The sequence below is a fragment of the Mytilus edulis genome, chromosome 14 (genome assembly GCF_963676685.1).
Source record: "Mytilus edulis chromosome 14, xbMytEdul2.2, whole genome shotgun sequence".
Taxonomy (NCBI): domain Eukaryota; kingdom Metazoa; phylum Mollusca; class Bivalvia; order Mytilida; family Mytilidae; genus Mytilus; species Mytilus edulis.
In genome coordinates this window covers 63,438,760-63,453,245 of record NC_092357.1, presented here as the reverse complement: position 1 = coordinate 63,453,245, position 14,486 = coordinate 63,438,760, and the positions used below count along the sequence as shown (strand labels likewise).

Sequence of the window (14,486 nt, the reverse complement as noted above, 5' to 3'; positions counted from 1 at the left end):
GATTTTTATCTTGCTATTTGCTATTTGCTTAGAGACATCGGAGTTCGATATTTTTGTGATTTAATTTTTTACGATAAAACAAGTGCTGTAGTAAAATCCATATTAATATTATAATTATCATTGTCGCTATTTTTTGCATTTGTCTTTTGATCTTGTTTTGTGATAATTTTTCATATCATGCTTCTCGCTTAGGATGGAAAATTATCACAAGAAACTAAGGAGGCACGTGGCGTTGCTAATAAAATTGACATGAAATTGACACGTCGTCGTAGGTAAAATATTGTTAAACAGAGTATCATGGGTCATCTCAACTCGATTACCTTGCTCGCTCTCGCCCTGTCAGCTCAAACGAGAAAATCAATTTCGTTGAGATGATCAACAATAATATATAATTATTGTTCTTGCTAACTTATATATGCTTGTAATAACTATATAGAGAATTCCGTTTACGTACCGATAAATAGTAAATAAAGTATTGGAATTCGTAATCGAGATACTCTAATGTTCGCGATCTCCGGTAACATTTTCATTATATTTTATGTATCAAACATGTCATTTGTAGATTAAACGCATTAAACATGCTATTTGTAGATTTTCATACTTAATTGAGCTGTATTTTTAAAGGCGTGGTCATATATAAAAAAAAAATATGTTTTGCAGTGGTGAATAACCTTTACGATGGTCGTTTCTCTCGATGTACAACAAACCATAAAGCAGTCCTGAACATTTTGATATCAAAGAAAAACACGTCATTGTTGGAATGTGCTGTCCTGTGTGATACGCTACTCACATGTATTGGCCTCAACTATCATAATCAAAGGTAGGTTATGTTCTTGTGTGATACACTACTCTCATGTATTGGCATCAACTATCATAATCAAAGGTTGGTTTTGTTCTTGTGTGATACGCCACCCTTATGTATTGGACTCAACTATCATAATCAAAGGTAGGTTATGTTCTTGTGTGATACGCTACTCTCATGTATTGGCATCAACTATCATAATCAAAGGTTTGTTTTGTTTTTGTGTGATACGCCACCCTCATGTATTGGACTCAACTATCATAATCAAAGGTAGGTTTTGTATTTCTTCATCTATATCACGTGCAATACCAAAATATTAAACAGTAGTAACATACAACACATTTTTTTATATTGAAGAGAGTTTAGAATATGACCCGAAATAAAAAGGTTCCCTAATAATATTGTGAATATGAAGAAGTATACAGGTGACAATTGTCTCTTCTGATGACACTTGTATACTTTTACTATGTATAATGTGTGGATTCTTATAAATTCTATATAACTTTTGGACTTTCTTAAATTGGTCTATTTCTGAAATAAATCCTTACATACTTTTTAACCCATAATGCTAACATTGCCTATTTGAAATTTTCAAATTGTTTGTTTATACATTAAACGACAAAACGATGTGACGGATACAATTTTCTGACGTCAGACACGCGAATCAATGAATGTGTTTGTAGACAGATGTTGTTTTGTGTTCCGTTAAATTGTTCTATTTAAAATTGTTAAACGATGATGACGGCTGTACCCATATTTTGACTAACTTATGTGTTATGTCTGTTTAGTTCACGCATTATTATATATATAACGAAATTTGATGAGACTGTCATCAAAGTGAGAGGGTTGGCGCTATAAAACCAGGTTTAATCCACCATTTTCTGCATTTGAAAATGCCTGTACCAAGTCAGGAATATGACAGTTCTTGTCCATTCGTTTTTGATGTGTTCTGTTATTTGATTTTGCCATGTGATTATAAATTTTCCGATTAGATTTTCCTCTAAGTTCAGTATTTTTTGTGATTTTACTTTTTGATACATTTGCTTAGATCAGCTATTTGTGGGGCATTTATCAAATCTGAGGTACATTGTGTTTAATGGAAATAGCTGATTGATTATTTTGAATTATACAGCAACATACGCATATGCGAACTCAAATTTTTGGTGACTTTTTGATACCAATTAATGATTGGTCCCATGAATTACTACTGTAATAGTACCTTTATTCGTGGGGTATCAAGTTTTTGTGGTTTTTGTGGATAGCTCTATTCACGAATGTAAGTGTCCATTGAAATATTACAACTGTTGTCTAAATCAAGACAAATATGGAAAGATCTCATCGATTTGACCACATCGATACGGGCGTTGTTCAATTTAATCTAGAAAATACATCGAACACAAGCAAACACACTATATGACCTTTATATAAAACTTTCGAGCAGATTTAACCGATCTAATGCTTAAAGCAACATGAATTGTCCGACTTTGTACAATTAAGTTCTGACCGAAATTATAGTTGTGACCAATGAGAGTCGGATATCCGGTGTTGATATGCCGGATAATAATAAAATCAAAACTTTCACTGGAAAAAAAATCATGTTGGGTTTGCTTTTTCAACTTCAAATTCAAAGCTTTAAATTTTACAATTCAAAGTATATTTGTAGGACTTTTTAATACAACCGTTTTCTTTCAGTGATATGTGTTTGGCCCAATCAAAACCTCTGTTGATCTCATGTATATTAGTGTTATCACCTCTGGTTTCACGTATACATCATGTTAATGTTTAACGACAATGTGTAGGCAAAGCTGATATCCGAAAGCAATTATTTTATGAAAATTTAATTAATGTTGTCATTCATGAAGGAATATTTCTTTAAGTGACATGTTTATGGTATAATAAACAACTTTGATAATCGTTGATCTGTTTATCCAAATGTAAATAGTGTCATCACTTCTGATTTCACGTATGCATTATTTAAAGTGTTTAGTTTGCAATATCCGTCAACTGAGACAATTGTTTAGTATAGCCTATATCCGAAAGCAATTATTTTATTAAATATTTAAAGAAATTTCGTCATTTATAATTTTTATTGCAAATTTAATGAAAGACAAAATAAGTAAAACTAAACACCTCAGTTTGCAATGTCACATAGATCAATATAAAAACAATAGTAATTTATTTTTTAAGAACATCATTTCTGATGGCTTCAAATTCTTTGCCTGATTTTTTTTTCTTTAGATAAATAAATTCAACGAATTTAGGAACCCACGAAAATACTCCTATTACTCAAACAATGAAAAGTAGTACCCACGAATAAAAGTCTTGAAATCCATAAATGATTTTTGAAAGCTTTTGGTTTTTCTCAATCCATATCCTTACTTAAATCAGTGAAAAAATGTTGTATTTCCGTAATGCCGAGACCGAGTAATGAAAATATAAATCAGGCAATAAGAATATTACAGATAAATGTAGCAACAGTAACCGACCAAGGAGGATGGCTGTTCCTGGTGCTAGAACATCCCATTTGTTTTTTACGATCAATGCTTTTGAATGAAGACAATTGGTTGGAACTTCTCCTGTATCCTGGGTTGGAACCCCTTTAAAAATGACTGGATCCGGCCCTGGTGAACGTGCTTTTTTTTGTATGGTTTTTAATTTTAGTTCATTTATTTGATTTGGAGTTTAGTGTAACGCCCATTTTCCCTGAGCTAGTGCACAATTATGTTTTGGGGCCAACAGAGAACCACCTTCGGTGCGGGATTTATCGCTGCGTTCAAGACCCATTTTGGACTTCATTTATTGTCGGCTCTTTTCCTGGATTGTTATATCGTTGAAATATTCCCCATTTACATTTTCAATTGTATTTCTAGACAACTTCACGAGATAACAAATACCAACCATACATATTCACATTACCAACGAATTTCTTGCGAAAAAAATATATAGGAATATTTTAAGCTTCTCAACATAAAGATTTGTTTGTTAAACTGCTATATATCCAATGAAATACTTATTATGAAGTGTGTGGCTTAATTTTTTTGACATTTTGATATTGGTTTTAAAACGTCAAAGCAAATAAACTCATCATACATGTAGAAACAAAAATTGACATTTTGCATAATCACCAGACACGCGTTTGTCAACAAATGCTCGTCAGTGACGCGCCAAACTAAGTCAAGATAAAAAGGCCAAATAATATAGTTAAAGAGGATTGAGGACCACAAATTCCTAAACTTTTTGCCAAATACAGCTAAGGTAATCTACTCTTGAGGTAGACAGGCCTTAGGATATAAAAAAAATCAAAGTTTTGTAAACAGTTAATTTGTAATCTTAACCATATAAATGATAATTTATGCCAAACATAGAAGTTTTAACTACTAGACTGGTGATACCCTGGGGGATAATGATTTATCAGAAGTTGATGAACATAAAACGAGCAAAATTTATTCTAGTCAAGGTGTTTGGTACCACTTTAAGCTCAATTCTGTAAAAGCAAATACTACATCAAGATTATATTTAATTTATGATTTAATTTATTGGTTTCAGCTGTGAACTAGTAGCACTAAGCCCTGAAGTTGTAAAACATATCCCAAAGAAACAAGAAGACAATTGGGAATTTTATTCGAAATGTTACAGATACAATGGTGCATGTCTTTGGTGTTACTTCTGATGATGTTCGTCTCTATCTACGAGTTTGGTGATGAATGAATGTTACTTTATTAGAGTGCGACTGTTTGTTAGACGACATGGTTTTTCTTTTGGATGATTAATGTTACTTTATTCGAGTGCGATTGTTTGTCATTCGACATGGATTTTTTTCTTGATATTAAATGCTACTTTATTCGAGTTCTAAATCTGTTTGTCAGTGGATACGGATTTTTCTCCGGTTGATAAATGTTACTTTATTTGAATGAGACTGTTTGTCAGTCGACATGGATTTTCTTCTGGAGGCTGAATGTTCCTTTATTCGAGTGCGATTGTTTATTAGTCGACATGGATTTTCTTCCGGATAAAAAATGTTACTTTATTCGAGTACAACTGTTTATCAGTCGACAAGGATTTTCTTCTGGATGAAAAATGTTACTTTATTCGAATACGACTGTTTGTTTGTCGACATGGATTATATCATGGATGATGAATGGTACTTTATTCGAGTGCTTCTGTTTGTCACTCGACAAGAATTTTCTACCGGATGATAAATGTTACTTTATTCGAGTGAGACTGGTTGTCGGTCGACAAGGATTTTCTTCCGGTTGATGAATATTATTTTATTCGAGTGCGACTGTTTGTTTGTCGACATGGATTATATCATGGATGATGAATGGTACTTTATTCGAGTGCTTCTGTTTGTCACTCGACAAGAATTTTCTACCGGATGATCAATGCTACTTTATTCGAGTGAGACTGGTTGTCAGTCGACATGGATTTTCTGTAGCGAAAATAAGCCGATAACAGTCCATTCTGTTCAATATTTTACAGAATGGACTGTTAAAGGCTTATATATTACTTATTTTTGTTTAACACGTCAAAAATGTGATAAAATGCAAGCCAATAAAAAATTGTGTTAACATGTTTTTTAACAAGTGTGAAAATTGTTATGTGAATACTTTTTTTTCTTTACATAAAAAAAATATCCTTTATGGTAGTCTCTTTAAACATTAGCTCAACTTAAACAATAGACAAAAATAAGGACAGCTGAAGGTAAACATTGTCAACATGTTTTGTCACATGAAGATTAAGACACTGGGTATGCGTAACACGATTTGTGCGTGCGCAAGGACTACTCTAAATATTTTCAATGAATACTTTTCCATGCATTTCTTTATTCAAAATTGAAAAAGACGATAAAAGTATATTCTAAATGCAAAAAAAGGGAAGAAAGTCGTGTTGTTATTAGTGATTGTGATGTTTCAAATTTTAGTTAAAAATCCAATGTGTATTCAGATATATTAAGTGTGCATTACAAAGATGACATAGATATAGATATATCACCTAGTTATGGCAAGTTTTATGTATCTTATATTTAAAAATGTAGTCCTGTCCAATAATTAATTGTATCTTGTTGGAATTCATTTCTTACTAGTTGAATGACAAAAAAAAAGAAAAAATCATAGAAAGATATGGGGGATGGGGATATTGATGTCCCTTGTGTTTTGTTTTTTTTTAATATTACCGAAACATAATTTTGTCTCACGATTACCTTTTCCAAAAGAGACTCTTTCTTATTTTTTTTTTTTAAATTAAAACGTCGTTCACAAGCGAAGTGTTGCATTATATTCATAATAGTAGACTTAAAAAACAACAACTTGTAAAACAACGCCGAAACCCGAAAATCATCAAAAACGTTTGTTCATGAAATAAGTTCTAGATTTATACTTTCTACACAGGGTGAGGTTTAGGTCGTTTATGGCCCTTATGTCGCGGCTCGATCTATCAAACGTTAGAAGCATAACTTTATTCTATTCTTTTAAATTTCAATTGAAGATAAAAAAATGATGCAAGGAAGAATCATAGCAACACCAGAGGTTAATTTTAACGGAAGATGATAAATCTTTTGGTGTTGTTAAAATCAATTGAAAAGTGATTTTTGCTCTCAATAAATCATTTTAATGAGTGACAAAATTAAGATATTGGAATATTGACTTTAATAAAATGATTTTTTGTAACTGTTATTTGTGTTTCGGTCGTTTTTGTCTTTACATTATGAAATTAATAGTCGAAATTGATATTATTTTCAGTGATGGACTATCACTTACCTTTAAGAATCAGTTATGCTACCTTCAGCTGTCCAATATTTTTAAGAAAGTAGAGGACTTTTCTTTAAAATATTGGACAGTTAAAGGTAGCATAATTGTTTTTAACAGGTAAATGATAGTCCAATCATTGAAATAAAGAAAGGTTACACCAATAGAATGACGTCACAACAATGTTTTATTCTCGATGATAAATGTAGCTATATTCGAGTGAGACTGTTTGTCAGTCGATAAAATGTAAAATCACAAAAATACTGAACTTAGAGGAAAATCAATTTGGGAAGTCCATAATCACATGGCAATTTCAAATAACAAAACGCCTCAAAAACGAATGGACAAGAACTGTCATATTTCTGACTTGGTACAGGCATTTTCAAATGTAGAAAATGGTGGATCTAACCTTGGTTTTATTATCATTCTGTGTAATATAGTTATGTGACTCTTAGTTTGATGTATATTTCTATGTTGTACATACATATGTAATTCCTTTATACAAGCTGCCTTTTTTTACAATGAACAAGTTTTAAAATGAAACATCAATATCTTTTACATGTTTGTATATATATATATATATATATTTATATTTATTGTATATGCTGCTAGACGCATCTTAATGTATCCAGTCCCCGTTGTGAAGAGGTAATTTCTGGATAAATAAAAGTATTTATGTCGAATATCACCGTTTCAAAATCAAAATTAAACCAATTTGTTGAACTAAACAGCTTGACCTGGAGTTAAACTTATAAAAACTCTTTATATCCCAATTCTTTTGTTATATCAATTCCTTATAAATGATTAAATCTTTAAGAAAGAGATACCAGTCAGGAATCACCAACGACTGAAAAAAGTCTATTTATATTTTGAAAATCTTTATGACTTTGCTTTGTAAAACATTTACCATTAAATTTTATGAACACAAGAGCCTATAATTCATTTATATTGTCGTTTGTTTATGTGTTACATATTTGTTGTTTTTTTTTTTTCTTTTTTTTTTTGTTCCTTTGTTTTTTCATAGATCGTTAGTTTCTCGTTTGAATAGTTTTACATTGTAATTTCTGGGCCTTTTATAGCTGACTATGCAGTATGGGCTTTGCTCATTGTTGAAGGCCGTACAGTGACCTATAGTTGCTAATTTATTTTTCATTCGGTCTCTTGTGGATAGTTTTATCATAAGCAATCATACCACATCTTCTTGTTTATAGGTAAAATGTGGGCTTAAAATATATCATTCCACAATTGTTTTGCATTTATTTGTTATTCATTTATTCTGTTAATCATCAACATCAAACTAGCTATGTAAAACTTTGTGAGTATCGCACTCAATGATTGAATTGTGTTGTGACACCTAACATTCCAACATAAAAAGTAAAATCACAAAAATACTGAACTCAGAGGAAAATCAATTCCGAAAGTCTATAATCACATGGCAAAATCAAATAACAAAACGTATCAAAAACGAATGGACAAGAACTGTCATATTCCTGACTTGGTACAGGCATTTTCAAATGTAGAAAATGGTGGATTGAACCTGGTTCTATAGCTAGCTAAACCTCTCACTTGTATGACAGTCGCATCAAGTTCCATTACATTGTCACCGATGCTTGGACAAAACAAACAGACACAATAGTTAAAAAGGTAAACATAAATGACCATGGTACTAGGAGTATATTCTTTGATGGTTTAGATGAAGAGATATTTGTGTATATTTTCTTTAATCATAAAACCCCTATGTAACAACGCATTTAATGTTGCCTCATAGGTCTGACAGTATTTAAGTATTTGGACAGTTAAACGTGTAGAGTGTCCAGTTCGGCTGTTAAAGATTTCAATAGTCCTGTTAGATTAAGATGCATATATCATTTATGAAAATTATTTACATACTAGCTAATATCAAATTATATATTTTTAAATGATTCATCAAAAGATATAAAGACAGATCTGCCATAATCAAAGATTCATTAACGAATGTCAGTTGTTTAATATGTTTTTTTACTTTGATCTAGTAAGTATGTCCCCTAGACTTGTTTGTTTGCTATACATAACTATTGGTTCAACATTAAACACTTGCCCACATTTTTTGTCAAACTGCAATCAATTCTTATATTTTATATACCTTATTTAACGTATATATGGATTATATATAGTCAATAAAAATAAAGAAACTCATCTGTAATACATGATTTACCTATTTTGACCTTATTCAATCTACATGTAGTTCGAAATGAATCTCAGCATTCTCTCTTTTTCATTCTTAGTTGTTGTGTGAGAGATCGAACAAGATCCCATTAGAGTTCGAGTAGAACCTTTGTCTGGCGTTGTGAGCATAACAGACGTGCACGTTCGGAGTTTGAATTCTAATAAGTTTGGACGTTATCATAACCCCATACAAAATTTGGTAGATTTGTAATTCTTTTATATTATGGTAATTTGATGTTTTGTATCTGCCGTATTGCTTCAGTTGCTACAAGTGGGAGGTTTAGCGCTATATAACCAGGTTCAATCCATTATTTGCTACATTCGAAAATGCCTGTACCAAGTCACGAATATGACAGTTATGTCCATTCGTTTGATGTGTTTTATCATTTGATTTTGCCATTTGATTAGGGATTTTCCGTTTTGAATTTTTCCTGGGAGTTCAGTATTTTTGTGAATTTTTCATGGTTCAGAATGCCATATGTTGTAAATATTTGAAAAAGAGAGACGAAAGATACCAGAGGGACAGTTAAACTCATAAATCGAAAATAATTGACATCGCCATGGCTAAAAATGAAAAACACAAACAATAGTACACATGACACAACATAGAAAACTAAAGAATAAGCATCACAAACCCCACCAAAAACTCGGGGTGATCTCAGGTGCTACGTAAGGATAAGCAGATCCTACTCCACATGTGGCATCCATCGTGTTGCTTATTAAATAACAAATCTGGTAAATAGTATAATTCGGAAGGTCCCATTTATGAAAGGGGATTGAAGTTACGACGTAAAGAACATATCTGATATCATTTGTGAAACGGTTGCATAACTGTTAACCAACTCGTGAAAATGCCTTTCAGTTACAATAACGTCTGTATATTGTGAAAATGTTAATGGTGGATAATCAGTAATGGATTGAAAGTATTTGACAGAGTAAAACCTTGTTTTATTTCATCTGATGTTTCATCATATATCAAAAATATATCGTCCCTGTATATGCAATGAAATTTCGTCTTTATGTTAAAATGCAGAAAATATTTGAATTATCACAGATTTTCGGTTGAAAGGAACAGCCGCCCATAGCCGTACCTATTTTTTCTTTTAATATTTTCTTATAAGATTTCTGAAAATGAGAGATAACAAGCCAAAATCAAAATTTTGAACATGACCTTGACCTTTGACTATGACCTCATTTTCATTTTTTTTTTTACCAAGGACTTCAAATCAACAGACTTAGGCCTCTATCACTTATAGTTTTCCAGTTAGAAATACATTTCAAAATTTTAAATACAAAAGGGGAAATAACTCTCATATGGAATCTCTAAACGTCTTCGGTCAAAATAAAACAGAACATCCTGAGGATGTAACGAGCAATTTGGAAAAATAAATTTGTCGGTTTCTTATACGGTTGCGAAGCCTTAGAGATAACAAGAAAAAAAATGTTCGGGGAGATAACTCTTATATGGGAAGGTATTCGGTTAAGCAGTGTCAGTTTCAAAAGCATATAAACTGTATGATACCATATTCCAAATATCTAAGCGACATCTTGCAAAACAAAAAAACAGCGAAGGAAAAAAATTTGGCGGGAGTAAAAAAAAAGTAATAATCAGAAGAAAACCAAGTGGTCTTTCCACGGAAAAGTGGAAAGACCTAATAATAATCAGAAGAAATCCAATGGGTCTTTCCACGGAAAGGTGGAAAGACCTAATAAATGTATAATACATCCGGTTTACTGTCACATTCTGACATCCTCATGTTTATGTCGTATACTTGTTTTAAAACTAGTGTTTGTCTTTGAGTCTCTTTTTGTTTTACTCAATGTCATCAGAAGTGTGTCGACACTGATTTTTAAAAACTTTTCAGAATCATTGCTGAAATAAATCTAACATATAAGTTTTATAAAAAAAAAACATTGGCAAGAATTGTTCACGTTAGAGAGCTAACAAGACCGGACTGAAGGACGGACATCCTGTATTTCTATGTTCCCATCGACGCGTCGCACGGGGGGCAAAAATCCAACGACATCTTAAAATATTTTTGAATTTAGATTCATATTAATTTACACTTTGGTCTTCGGGGATGTGTGTGTTTATGGTGTTTTGAGATCGACATGATGTACAGCAAAATTGAGAATGGAAATGGGGAATGTGCCAAAGAGACAACAACCCGACCATAGAGCAGACAACAGCAGAAGGTCACCAACAGGTCTTCAATGCAACGACGCCTTGAACAGCTGGTAAAAACGCACCTTTTCGCAAAGTGGGGAGACAAAACGACTCACAGACGATTCGCAAAGGTGCCCATTTCTATATTTACATAAATAGAAATGTGGGATATACACAGCAACCGGCCAATTAACGACAATCAAAACCAAAGACATATAGATAACACGTGACTAATGCAGGATGGACAACAACATTGAGAATGGAAGTATATTTAACTGCTAATCTGTTACAGTAGTTTTAGTAAAGATTCGTTGGTCTCTTGAATATGAAAGATAATAAGTATATTTAGTATTGCAAGTATGAAATCTATCAAATTATAAAATCACATGGTCACAACAATAGTCAGATTTAAGCTACATGTGTAACAGCAACAAAGTTTAATCTCCTAGAACGTATTTGTTTGTCTTGCTTAAAATCAAACCATTATAACATAAGGAGATGTGATATGATTGCTAATTAAACAACTTTCCATCAAAGACTAAATGACGTACATATATATTTGTGATCTCCCAATTACCATCCCACTAATACTATGAACTGCTTATACAAAAAGAAATGTTGTCACCAAGTGATTTATTATAATTTATAAAATAGAACATCATTACATTTGTACATATGCTAAATAATTGTGTTCCCTTGGCTAAATACTGGGATCATATTGTTTTACCAGTGTCCTTTCTACAGTTCGTCCCGCACTTAGTATACTAGTATAGGTTTATACGGATGATTTCGTAGGATTATGTACAGTTTTTAATCCTTAACTTTTAAACGATGTACCTGGTGTTAGTACATACACTTAAGATTCACATCTTGTCATTTGTTTCTCTTTTCTCACAGATTGCTAAATTTGACATTTTGAAATATATTGCTCCGGTTAATTTTTTAACCTATATTGAGGGAGCATATACATATAATCTGTATATTCTTATGGTCATTTTTTCTTTAATGACTTTTCGCAGACGACAGAATGTTGAACTTGGTTTATTTGAGTAAAATTTTGCATACAGTTTGTAAGGTTGTCCGACTAACTACGCACACATCCCACACGTTTACATTATGTAGAGTCTCCTGTATTTTGTATTGTATCAGGATATTGATTTTCTTTTTAATTTTCACAACTAACAGAATGTTTAACCTTTCTTGACGGCTGCACAAAATGTGTTTGTCAGACACAACAATTCAAATTGCACTGTATCGTACTGTATGTATAATATATGATGAAATATATGATGAAAATGTTCATTAAGTGATAATGCAAATATATTATTTACAAACTATGTCATCAACTGTAACAACTTCAAACGACCTAACATACATCTCGTCATTACTTGGTCCTCATCGCTGATTTCAACATTTTATTAGTTCAATTAAATATTCCAATAAAGTATTATCTTTAAAATACATGACATAATATATGCTAAAAAAATCATTTAGTGCAACTATAAGTGTAATATTAAAAACCAATTCTTCAGAAAACAATTGAAGGTCTTTCCACCTCGATAATAAGAATGAAATTTTAAAAAACGATGTTAGAAAATGTCACTCCTTGTTGATGTAATTTGGTTCTTCAAATTGATATAAAAAAATAAGGTTAATAGGTATATGCAGAAGACTTATTTTTTTTATTATGAACAGAAAATATTTTTTAGTAAAGGTCAAAATCTAGAACGTAAAATTGACCTTTGACCTTGACCTCAATTTCAAGGTCATAGGTCAGTGATCTAAAATCAAAAGACCCCAGGTCAATCATTTGTATGGTTGTGGAGAAATACTGTTTTCAAATACATAAGGGGTGAAAACTCCTATAAGGGTTAACCAAAACACTTCGACTGAAATAGGTTGAAATTGCGCTTTTTTGTAAACAGTAATTTGGCAAACAAATCATATCATTAACTGTAACAGTTTCTTTTGAATAACGATAAGAAGCAAAACTCAAAATTTATAACATGACCTTGACCTTTCACCTCGATCTCAATTTCAAGGTCATATGTCAGTGAACTCAAAACGGAAGACCGGAGGTCAATCACTTGTATGGTTGTGGAGAAATACTGATTTGAAATACATAAGGGGAGAAAACTCCTATAAGGGTTAACCAAACACTTTGAATGAAAAAGGTTGAAGTTGCGCCTTATTGTAAATAGTTATTTTGCAAACACAACATATCATTTACTGTCACAGTTTCTGTGGAAAAACGATAACAAGCAAAATTCAAAATTTAAAACTTGATCTTGACCTTTGACCGTGACCTCAATTTCCTTCAAATGGACCAAGGACTTCATATCTCATAGGACTGTAGACCTCTACGACTTATAATGTATGAATTTATCTAACAAATCGCCTATATTAAATTTTCAAAGGGAAATAACTCTCATAAAATGTCTTTCGATCACTTAAGTAAAAAAAACCATATCATTCTCAAGAGTAGACGAACAATTTTTAGCCATGTCATCGGAAAAGTTTTTAAAACTAGATACCCATTGATGATTGTGGCCAAGTTTGGTTAAATTTGGCCCAGTAGTTTCAGAGAAGATTTTTTAAAAAGATTACTAAAATTAAAAAAAATGGTTATAAATTTACTATAAAGGACAATAACTCTTTAAGAGGTCATTTGCCAATTTTGGTCATGTTGCCTTATTTGTAGATCTTACTTTGCTGAACATTATTGCTGTTCACAGTTTATCTCTATCTATAATGATATTCAAGATAATAACCAAAAACTGCAAAATTTCCTGAAAATTACTAGTTCAGGGGCGGCAACCTAAAAACGGGTTGTCTGATTTGTCTGAAATATTCATGGCAGATAGATCTTGACCTAATGAACAATTTAACCCATGTCAGATTTGCTTTAAATGCTTTGGTTTCAGAGATATAAGCCAAAATCTACATTTTACCCCTATGTTCTATATTTAGCCATGGCGGCCATCTTGGTTGGTTGGCATGGTCATCGGACACATTTTTAAACTAGATACCCCAATGATGATTGTGGCCAAGTTTGGTTAAATTTGGCCTGTTAGTTTCAGAGGAGAATATTTTTGTAAAAGTTAACGACGACAGAAGCTTTGTCATGTATGCCTGTATAGCAGGTTTTAAGCCTCTTGATTATACAAACAAGAATACACATGCTGAAATGTCTCCCCTTCTTCACTAACCGTTAATATCATGTTGATTGTCTTAAATATAAAGCTTTACTAAAACTATCAGATAAATTTGACATGATCCAAGAAAATGAGGTCAGATAAACCAAACTGGAATTACATACACACCTTACAATCAAATATACATGTACTTTAAATATAGTTGATTTATATATTGCACTTCGAAGAAACAAACCTAACCAGGAAAGCTTAACATTGATCAATGAACCATGACAAGAAGTCAAAGGTCAGACGAACCCTGCCAGACTGACATGTACATCTTACAATCATAATATGCTACAAATAAATATAGTTGACCTTTTGCATATAGTATCTATGAACAAACTGGATCAGGAAAACTCTAGATTGACCAA

General features: G+C 32.0%; 1 protein-coding gene across 2 annotated transcripts in view; it reads left to right on the top strand.

Moving 5' to 3' along the window:
* The window catches only part of LOC139503830 (uncharacterized), a 304,074-nt gene that overhangs the window by 84,299 nt on the left and 205,289 nt on the right, over window positions 1-14,486 (top strand). The window lies entirely within an intron of this gene.